This window comes from Arachis ipaensis, chromosome B5 (assembly GCF_059453495.1).
Source record: "Arachis ipaensis isolate K30076 ecotype BB chromosome B5, ASM5945349v1, whole genome shotgun sequence".
NCBI classification, from domain to species: Eukaryota; Viridiplantae; Streptophyta; class Magnoliopsida; order Fabales; family Fabaceae; genus Arachis; species Arachis ipaensis.
The window spans coordinates 2,954,093-2,964,298 of record NC_142440.1 but is presented as its reverse complement, the minus strand read 5'-3'; the positions used below and the strand labels follow the sequence as shown (position 1 = coordinate 2,964,298).

General features: G+C 33.1%; 1 pseudogene across 1 annotated transcript; it reads left to right on the top strand.

Annotated features, from left to right (window-relative positions):
- Positions 1-3,339: 3,339 nt before the first annotated feature.
- On the top strand, positions 3,340-6,115 carry LOC107642475 (uncharacterized; annotated as a pseudogene). Its single transcript, XR_015883803.1, has 6 exons — positions 3,340-3,583; positions 3,938-3,998; positions 4,107-4,242; positions 4,340-4,655; positions 5,221-5,349; positions 5,450-6,115. The product of XR_015883803.1 is annotated as an uncharacterized LOC107642475 (transcript).
- The last annotated feature ends 4,091 nt before the right edge of the window (positions 6,116-10,206 follow it).

The following is a 10,206-nucleotide window of genomic DNA, read 5'->3' as shown; positions in this document are numbered from 1 at the left end:
CACAAGAGAAATGATTTTCTAAAAAAATACTTTTATTAAAAAAATAAGAGATTTAATTATTTTATAATTTACATTACGTGTAAGTCTATTATTTTAATTTAATGGTAGTTAGGTATTATTTTATCACTTGAGAATGAAAAAAATCCTCTGAATTAAAAAAAAAAAAAGGTAAGAAATTAAAAAATTTAATCATCGTTATTTTGTAATGTAAATGTTATTATCTTAATTTAATAATAATTAGATTTTTTATTTTATTTTTCTGAAGGGAAAAGCTCAGTATACAAGCAATTAGGGCTTGTAACTATTACAAGTTCATTAACGCCTAATCCACTAAAACGCGTTGCAACTCCTACGTCACTTACACGCGCTATACAAAGATCTCGCGTTCGTATAACTACCAAATTTAAAAGATTTGTTTCCTTCTTTGTTTTCCTTCTTTCCAAATTTCATCGTTCTTCTTCTCGCGCGTCTTCCCCTGGTTTTTCGATCGTTCTTTTCTTCTCCATTCTCATTGGTTTGTTCTTCGTCATTGACGTTAGTTCTTCTCTCTGTAACTCCAGCTTCGTTTTCTTTTCGATTTTCTGGTTTCTGAAATCAAAGTTTGAACTCGTTTTGAAGATAATAGATGATTCAACTTCAGATTGTCAGCTGAATCAGGACGAAGTGGAGCACAAATAGGAAGGAAAACGAGATTAAGAATCAATTGATTACATGTAGCAAAGAGGAAAAATGAAACCCTCATAGCAAAGACTCATTTGATAGGAATTGGAATGATTTTCTGCTAAATTTTGATCTTGTGGACAACAAGTGGCTTTCTGGTAGTGTTGGGTTAAAATCTGCAGCAGAGGTGTAAATTTAATTTTTTATCGGGTGTATTTATAGTCTGTGTTTGGGTGTATTATGCAGATCTCTATGCAGACCGTCATATATGGGTTCCAATCTATTTGGAATTCTGGATCACCACTTCATATTATAGTACCTGTAAATCAGACATTTTGAATACACCAGAGAGAGTTTAATTAATTTTGGTCTTGTGGACAACAAGTGGCTTTCAGGTAGTGTTGGGTTAAAATCTGCAGCAGAGGTGTAAATTTAATTTTTTATCGGGTGTATTTATAGTCTGTGTTTGGGTATATTATGCAGATCTCTATGCAGACCGTCATATATGGGTTCCAATCTATCTGGATCACCACTTCATATTATAGTACCTATAAATCAGACATTTTGAATACACCAGAGAGAGTTTAATTAATTTTGATCTTGTGGACAATAAGTGGCTTTCTGGTAGTGTTGGGTTAAAATCTGCAGCAGAGGTGTAAATTTAATTTTTTATCGGGTGTATTTATAGTCTGTGTTTGGGTGTATTATGCAGATCTCTATGCAGACCGTCATATATGGGTTCCAATCTATTTGGAATTCTGGATCACCACTTCATATTATAGTACCTGTAAATCAGACATTTTGAATACACCAGAGAGAGTTTAATTAATTTTGGTCTTGTGGACAACAAGTGGCTTTCAGGTAGTGTTGGGTTAAAATCTGCAGCAGAGGTGTAAATTTAATTTTTTATCGGGTGTATTTATAGTCTGTGTTTGGGTGTATTATGCAGATCTCTATGCAGACCGTCATATATGGGTTCCAATCTATCTGGATCACCACTTCATATTATAGTACCTATAAATCAGACATTTTGAATACACCAGAGAGAGTTTAATTAATTTTGATCTTGTGGACAACAAGTGGCTTTCTGGTAGTGTTGGGTTAAAATCTGCAGCAGAGGTGTAAATTTAATTTTTTATCGGGTGTATTTATAGTCTGTGTTTGGGTGTATTATGCAGATCTCTATGCAGACCGTCATATATGGGTTCCAATCTATCTGGATCACCACTTCATATTATAGTACCTGTAAATCAGACATTTTGAATACACCAGAGAGAGTTTAATTAATTTTGGTCTTGTGGACAACAAGTGGCTTTCAAGTAGTGTTGGGTTAAAATCTGCAGTAGAAGTGTAAATTTAATTTTTTATCGGGTGTATTTATAGTCTGTGTTTGGGTGTATTATGCAGATCTCTATGCAGACCGTCATATATGGGTTCCAATCTATCTGGATCACCACTTCATATTATAGTACCTGTAAATCAGACATTTTGAATACACCAGAGAGAGTTTAATTATGGAAAAAAAATTTACTTATAATTGGATCAAATATATTTACACCATGTGTTCAATTTCTTACAAGAGTATATAACAGTTACATTAATCAGTGACAATATCATTAGAATCTATCTGACAAAATGGACTCAATAACAATGAGAATGGCCTGGACAGTCTTATTGCATCACTTCTCCTCGCTCATATTTCTGAATTTCTCACTCAACAGATGGGTTGCACACTTTAGGTCCTTGATTTGCTGTAAACAAAGCAAAATTAGAGTTAGATATATTTCTATTATGAAAAACTGATTTGATCGAAGACATATATTTGTTCTTACATTTTTTTCAGCTTGGTTTCTGCCTGCCATTTTTTCTGAAATGAAAAATACACCCATAGATATCAGTAAGATACACCCATAGATATGAGTCAGATACACCCATAGATATCAGTCAGATATCACTCAAATACACCCAAATGATTACAGAAATACACCCAAAGGATTACAGAAAATACACCCAAACGGTTACAAGAATTCACCCAAACGATTATAGGAATACACCCAAAGGATTTAAGAAAATACACCCAAAATTCGTTGAAGTACATCTTATGCATAATTCAGAACTCTTTCTCTTTCTCCTCCTCATCCTCTGCTGCTTCTTCTTCTTCAAAAACGATTTTACCATGAAAAATCGAAAAAAAAAAAGAGAAAACCGAGAGAAAAGACGTAAATGAAGAAGAAGAAAAAGAGGAAAACGAGGAAGAAGAACGTGCAGAAACAAAAGAAAAGGAGAAGAAGAAGAGTAAGAGGAAGAAGAACGTGCAGCAAGAAGAAGAAAAAGAATTTTAGAAACCATGAAAATCGAAAAAAAAAACGACGAAGAAGAGGAGGAGGAGGAAGAGGAAGACGAAGAGGAACCGTTTGAGTGGGGCGCGTGTAGTTACGCTCCATTCAAAATGAGTTAATGCGCGTGTTAATGAAGTTTGGGCTGATAACTTGTAAAACTTGTACGGCCTTTTTTTTACTTGTATGTGTAGCAGGCCCTGAATTTAGTAAGATCCAATAACAAGATTTTCCTTGACCCACAAAAAGGATGCAACGTGGCGGAAAATGACTGGTTCGAAGATAGCCACACCGTTGCTTGTGTGGTGACCAGCTCAGGGGATCACTGCAAGGTTTTCGCGCCGGCGCCATGAAGGAGCCGACGACGACCATGACCGAGTCAGAACAGAACCGCCAACAATTAGGGTTTCAGAAAAAGCAAGAAACAAAATTCAAAAGAAAAAAGCGTTCCTAGGGACCAAAGTTTGAAGCTTGTTACTGAAAAATGAACGCTAATGAATCGATCAAGGATTCGATTCCCCTTGAGAACCGACCCGGCATCTTCATCATTGGATCCCCCAACGTTGGTAAACGTACCCTTTTATCCCGTAAGTTACGCTTTCTGACTTCCTCTTCTCCTTGTTTCATGTTTTGCTTGCTGTTAGTATCTCATATTTTTCAATTCAATTTTTCTCATTTGAAATTTTAGTTACTTTGGTTGAATTTCAAGCTCAGGTTTTCGGTTAACTTTGAATTTGGTATATTGTTTAACTGTTTTTTACTTCAAATTCACATTTTCAGCACAAGATATCAGTTTATTTATGTGTATGTATCTCATAAAAGCCCAACCCTAATACGTTGATCATCATGTTCTTCCATAGTTATCTATGATAATTCTAATGAACTATCTAGATTTAGTTTTTCACCTGCTGAATTTTATTTTGCATGCTTGATTACTTCAGGGTTGCTCTCTGTTGATTTTGAAGATACTTCTGAGTCTGCATCTGAAGTAAATGGCCATGGGTATGTTAACCCTGAATCATTTTCACCAAATGATTGATTTTGATTTTCTTTTACCTCTTGAGTGTGTGTGTGTGTGTTCCTTCATTGTGTGTTTGGTGTCATGAACAGGTGGAATATCAGCAATAAGTATTACTCTGCTGATGTTTCTATTTGGATAGCTAACCTTGGTGATGATTGTTCTGTTGGGAAACTCTCTATATTGCAAGAATTGGAAGCTTTGGTTATGGTTTTTTACATGAGGGATGTTAGTGTTGTATGTTGTATGATTTAATTGCATGAACTTATGCTTTTGCACTGACATATCTTTATTGTTATTATTATTTTCTCTCTTGTACTTGCAGCTATCTTCTCTAACTGCACTTCAAGATTGGGTATCTTGCACGGATATTCAAAACTTTGAGATAGTATTGTGCATTGGAAACAAAGTGGACCTGTTTCCAGGTCATCCGGCTCATGCTGGGTACAGAAGACAACTACTGAAGCTAGATGATTCTGTTGTTGATCCTTATGCAGAGGGTGCTGATTATGGAATATCTGAATTGGAGAGAACTAGTTTATTAGGGGATGAAGAATCATCGAGGGATATCAGAAAGTCCTGCTTGGAATTGTGTACTGAGAATAACATTTGAGTTGCTTCCAATGCCGATTTTGACAAATGTACGCCTTTGCGAATGAGCTCCATACACAAGTTAATCATATGATATTCTCCACATTGCTCTGATTTTTGGTTTGAAACATTTGGTCTACATATTAATTAGTCATAACTATGATATTTTTTGGGGGTTAACAAGCAATGTCTTGTAAGTAGGAACACCATCATGACCAAACCTTGTTTAGTTCGCTTAATTCAAGGATACAATGATGAGTTATTAAGTATTAAACCTATTTCCAACTTTAAAAGTTTGATGTATCGCAACACTGAGACAAAGAACTGTTAGTCAAACTCCTTCCTGACCCCGCTCACCTGCCTCTGAAGCTGGAATGCCTTTCTAGAGAGGGCTACCCTACCCGAGGAATCGATAAGTTTGAAGTGGGATGTGGAATGTGATTGGGGATGGATGGTGGTTATGAAAAAAGTTCTGCATCAGATGATGAGCATGAATTCAGAAAGGCGAAAACTTTTTCTTTTATTGGCGGCCGATAGGTAATTCGATTGAGTCGAAAGCCTACCAACGCATAAAGGTTCCGATTCGAGCGAGAGCCCAAACGGGGGAGTTGACAGGCTTGTCTGTAGATGGTGGTTCATAGGGAGTTGAAAGGCTCTGTGATGCTCTTTCTGCTCATATGTGGCCTGAAATGATACTGAAATCTGGTAATAGAACGAGTGAGTCATTGTTGCCTGTGAAAGAAGGTAATTCCCTTGACCTTTCTTGTTCCTTAAAGCATACTAATGTCTGTGATGTAGAATAAACTCTAAGCCTTCGAATTTAGTTTCTCTTCTTTTTCTTCAGAGTTGTCTTCGGAAGAATCTGATTATGAATTGGAGTATGAAGTTTTATCAGCCTGTTCAGCAGAGCCATGGGATGATACAGAACAAGTGAACAACAATGGGTTTCTGCGACATCCTTAGACGCAGGAGGATCAGTTCCTCATGGAAACCTGAACACAGAATGTGAAAATGAGGATGGAATCAAGCCCAACAAAGAGTTTGAGCCCTCAACCTCTAGCACTGCATTTCAGGATGAGAGTGACAAGGAAGTAGTAGAGGACATGGATGATCTTGAAAGCGAGAAGTTGGATACAGGTAAGTTTCTTGACTTAGATGATTTGGAACAAATGATGTCTGGGATTGGGAATATGCGTGCAAGCTTAAGGTTGATGCCTGATTTTCAAAGAAGGGAAATGGCTGCAAAGCTGGCCATGAAGATGGCTTCTGTATTTGAAGGAGAAAGTGATGATGAAGAGAAAATTAGGTCGATTTAAGGTATTGTCTCTACGAGATTCGGTTAAAACTTCAACCATGTTTGATGAATGCAATTAGCTATACTATTATAAGAGCCACCGCTTGGAAGGAAGAGATGAGAACATGTTTCAATTTAAGAGTAATTTCTGCTATCTTGTTATACCCTGCTTATGAATGGGAAGATTAATTAAAAGAAAAAAGGTATGAACCAAAATATTAACTATCTATGACTATTTGACAACAAAAAAATAGCAACACTTAATTGTTACTTGATACTCATCGATAAGTTATCAGGTTATATGTTGGTGGTGGTTCTAAGTAATAAGTGCACTCAAGAAAACAGTAAATGTACATTCTAACTGATGATAGTTCTTGAATTTGATAAGATTTCATGCTTCTTTTTTAATAGTTGCTGATAATTTTTTTTTTTTTCGTTTTCATCATTATTGTATATTTGACTCTCTAGAGTACATTCTAGAACTTACAAGAGTTAAATTTAAGATAAGTTTAAATGATTTATTCACTCATGTTCCTCCCTTTATTATATGATATGATGATGAAGTGGACTTAGGATCTTGTCTTGCAAAGTTATTCTCCAATCAAAACATCAAATCCAAGAAACTCCACTTACATATTATCTTCATGCTTCCATGTCTTAATTTGCAAGTCTTGCCTTTAAACCTGTAGAAGGCGTGATAGAATAGCACAGCTATGATGATATAGTTATCTTCATGTAACAGCCATGTTAGATGCCAAAAAAATGATAAGGTAGAGTGAGATTTGATTGCTACTTCTTTAGGCGGCTACAAAAGAAGATAAAGAACTTTTTGTGTAGATACAAGTTCGTCGTCTTATATTTTAAATACACGCACAATAAAAATGATGACTTACTTTTTCAGTAAGTCACACATTTTATTGTGTGTCTATTTAAGAATAAGACGAAGAACTTCACTGTCTTGAAAAAGAAGTATTGATACCATGTCCATAACAACAACAAAGAAACAAATGACCCGCGGAAATGTCATGTTCTGATGAGTCACGTGCTAAGTAAGTGCCTAAGTGAAAGGTTTGATTGTGAAGTATGAAAACAAAAGAAAGTTGGGAAAGAAGGTGCTGGTTATGAGTCCTCATCTATATCCATCAATTTGGTGGAAAACAAAAACAATTAGAAGGGACAAATGGATAAGTCTTTAGTGCTCTCTAATCATGCTTATCCTACGGAGGATTAAGGAAAGTGTATATAGGCTTATAGCTTGTAATCAGCTTTCAACTTTACACTGCATGTGGTTGTTCAATGTTCACACTTCACACCTCAACACTATGCCAGCCACCATGACATGAAGGGAAAGGAAGGTATAAGAAAAAAAAAATGTTCTAACGTGCATTAGTGTGAGCCACTTTACCAAATCATGTGCTATTTATTATTGAAAAAAATATAAAATTTAATTAAATTTTGTTGTTATTATTGTTATACAATTATTTTTCTTGTTTGCATTTGATATATAAATGTAACACATTTCAAGGTATAAATTCGGAAGATAAATGGGAGGCGGGGCCTAATAACTTATAAGACACGTGTCCTTCTCAAAACCCAAAAAGTAGAAGATGCCATCGATTTTTTTTTTTTTTCAAACTTTGTATAAGCATCAAGTGTGTGTGAGCCCCTGCCTCTTTTTATATATATATATATATATAATCCCCCATTAGAGAGGTTTCTTATTAAATGCGAATTGGGATAGATGCGGAATTGAGGAGGACCAACATTGTGCTAAAGAGCATCTCCAACTTTTTATATAAAATAAGAAAAACCAATAGAATTAAATTGGTAGAATAGTTAATCTATTCGACTGTTTAACAAGGGTTGAAAGTTTAAATTTTATTTTGTACATAAAATAATTTATTAGTTATTGATAAATTCTTAAATAAAATCTCTATTAATGATAACTTAATTCTTGACCTAAAAAAATATAATAAGAGAGAAAAAGCTACATCACCTTTTTTGTTTCTCTCGTAAAACCTAATCTTATCATGTGTAAACATCAACATAGATTTAATTTTTATGGATTAGAAAAAATTATCGTCTTATACTCTTATGTTCCCTTCATAAAACCTGATCTTATTATGATTATTTAAATGATCATATAAATAAAAAATGTAATTGAGTAATAGTACATCAAAATTATACCTGATTGATTTTGATCCATTATTTAGCATTTAATTATTTGCTAAAAGGATTTGTTTATTGAAGATGAGGAGAGGATCCACAGTGGGAAATGAAACTTGAAGTAGAAGGATGGGTGTAAGTCATAGCAGAGATGGTTAGCACTTATTGTTGGGGGTGGATTATAGACCTTAGTATTTGATTCCCTTTGACTAAGATGATTAACATGATTCTCATTTCAATCACTTGGATTAGATTGGTTCGTGTATGATTGTGTATATGAATATGTGTACGTTGATTGGTAATAAATTAATAATATATAGGCAAATTTTTTTTTGTGTCTATCAGTTTAGTATGGAATTTGGCAAAGATACTTTTTATATTAAATTTTAAATATTTAAAAATTATTTATTTTTATATTTTAAATTAAATATTAATTTTTATTTTCTTTTAATAAATCAGATAATTATATATAAACATCATAGCATGTACTATATATATAATATATTGCATGATGTTAATGGTTAGTAACCAACAAAAAGAGGAGGGGAATATAAAAGGCAAAAAAGAGTGTGTATTTGTTTTATCTTCAGTTTTCAACTTTTTTTTTTCAATTACATAAAAAAAACTTGTAAAAAATGCTTTTTTGAATAACTAGAACCAAACATTTAATGTTCCTTTTAAAATTTATACTTACTGAATCAACTTAATCGGATTATTTACCATATAAAACCAAGTGAACCAACTGAATTTGAAGGGGGAAAAAATAGCAGCGACACACAGGAATTGAAAAACCGCCGTATGTGATGGTTGTTCTTAGGATAAATGCAATTAATTTTTTATTTTAATAAACTGTGATTTTATATTATATAACACTTTTTTTTTTCAGGATATCCTATTTAAATGTTGTATGGTATAAGAATAGATTTAATAAAATTAATTAAAAAATTGAGAGGATGTTATGGTTGGTTGGGCTAACTTGCATGACTAAGCATGTAATTACAATTTAGATGTGACTGGTTATTAATGCCCCTTTGACATGACATATCAACAACTACATGCTGTGTTTACTTTTAAAAAAATGTATTAATCATGTTATGGTTAGAGAATAATAACAGCGATGATGAATAAAAGATATTTTAACTTGTGTCATTATTTGTGTTTGTTTAGGCTCATTATTTTGATTTAAAAAAAATTAATAAAATTTTTTTTAGCATGTTTGACAAATTTTTAATAATAAAAATAAAAATATTAAAAAAATATTTTTTTTGAAAAATTATAATTTATATATTTTTTTATAAGATTTTTTTTAAAAAAAAATATTTTTCATGCAATAAATAAACAAAAAAGTATTTTTTATATCGTTATACTCAAACATAATTAATAAATAAAAAGATCTTTTTGCATGAAATATCCAAACATAAAATTACTTTTATTTTTTTATAAGATCTTTTAAAAAAATTTAACTCAACAAAAAATATTTTTTTAAAAATTCACCCAAACAAAACTTTTATCATAAAATGACAAAATCATTTTTAGTCAGCTCTATATTTTCTTCAATATGTTCGAGTAAATCAATTTCTCACATAACTCGATATAAGAATCTAGTGCAACTTGAATATGCCGGCTCTACAAATTGAACGTCACTGTTTCTCTCTGGCTTCAATTATGGGTTCAATTTAATGTTTGATTTCATCTTAGTTTGAATTTCTCGCTACAAACCAATCTTCAATCTTGCTAACCACGTATGACTTACTAAACTGTAGTTGTTTGTCACAATTTCGGTAATTATGCTCTTAAATTTTCATAATAGAATAAATTACCAATTCTGCCTTCGAATTACCAGAACGCTGACAAAAATAACATTTACTTTTATTAACGACAAAAATACACTTAAAATATTGAAAAACACTACAAAAATATCCGACCGTAAATAAAAATCTATCCGTTAACAGAATTGGCTGAGCTGTCAAATGGATTCCGTTACAACTCTTCCTCTGCTTTTTCTTCATTCTCCCTCACTCCCTCCCTCCTCAATGCAACTACAACAAAAATAAACATCATCTGCTGTCACTCTTTTTCTCCCTCAAACCTCCCAGAAACTGCTGCAAGCTGCAACCACAACAACAACATATCTCAGTCAC